Genomic DNA, 831 nt, shown 5'->3' with positions numbered 1-831 from the left:
CACATTTAAATAACTCAATCAGTTCTAATGCTTGCAGAACTTTTTTCTTTGTAGCAGATCATACTGTGTGCAAGTTATGAAGAGATACTATACATATTATTCACACATTCAATATGAATGTTGGACAACATTTCAATGTTGTTTTCAAGAAGATGATGAGTCCAACATCAAAAAACTGTCATTTAGAGGTTTGTCCTAAATTCTGCTTTCTGTGCTGTCTTAATCTTTACACATTTACAAGTATAGTTATGTGTTTTTTGTCCTTACTGAGTTTCCCCACAGGATACAGAAACTGCAGCAATGCCTGTTGAAGGCTGAAGGAAAGGTTGCCCAACCAGTGATGTGTTTTGGCAGCAGGAATGCAGGTAAATTAGGTGTGTAATTTATTGACTTTTCTTCAGAGAAACTGATTAAAATAGGAGATGCTCTTTGTAAAACTAGCAAAGAGGGCAGGTTGGGGAAATAAAGGGAAGTTGAACAGCTGTACATTTTCCCCATCTTCAGATGAAGCCATGTTGGTATATACAAGTACAATGACTCCTCAACTTTGGCTACTTTATTTATAAAATAATATACTAATCCCAAACCCCGGACACACTGACGTAATTGAATGTCATACTTTCCAAATATAATGGGTTGCATTCCCATCATAAAATAAATACATTCCAGCAGCGAGCCCCACAGCAAATAACAGAGCTCTGGCAGCTGGGGTAGGAGATACAACAATTGGGTTCGCTGAAGCCCAAAAGCAAAGTTTTTGCTGGCAGCATTCTAGGAAAACCTATTATAATGCAATGCTACCCAAAAAGTACTCTTTTCTTTCTAGTTCTG

Source organism: Lagopus muta, chromosome 3, assembly GCF_023343835.1.
Source record: "Lagopus muta isolate bLagMut1 chromosome 3, bLagMut1 primary, whole genome shotgun sequence".
Taxonomy (NCBI): domain Eukaryota; kingdom Metazoa; phylum Chordata; class Aves; order Galliformes; family Phasianidae; genus Lagopus; species Lagopus muta.
Note: the sequence above shows the minus strand (reverse complement) of the source record.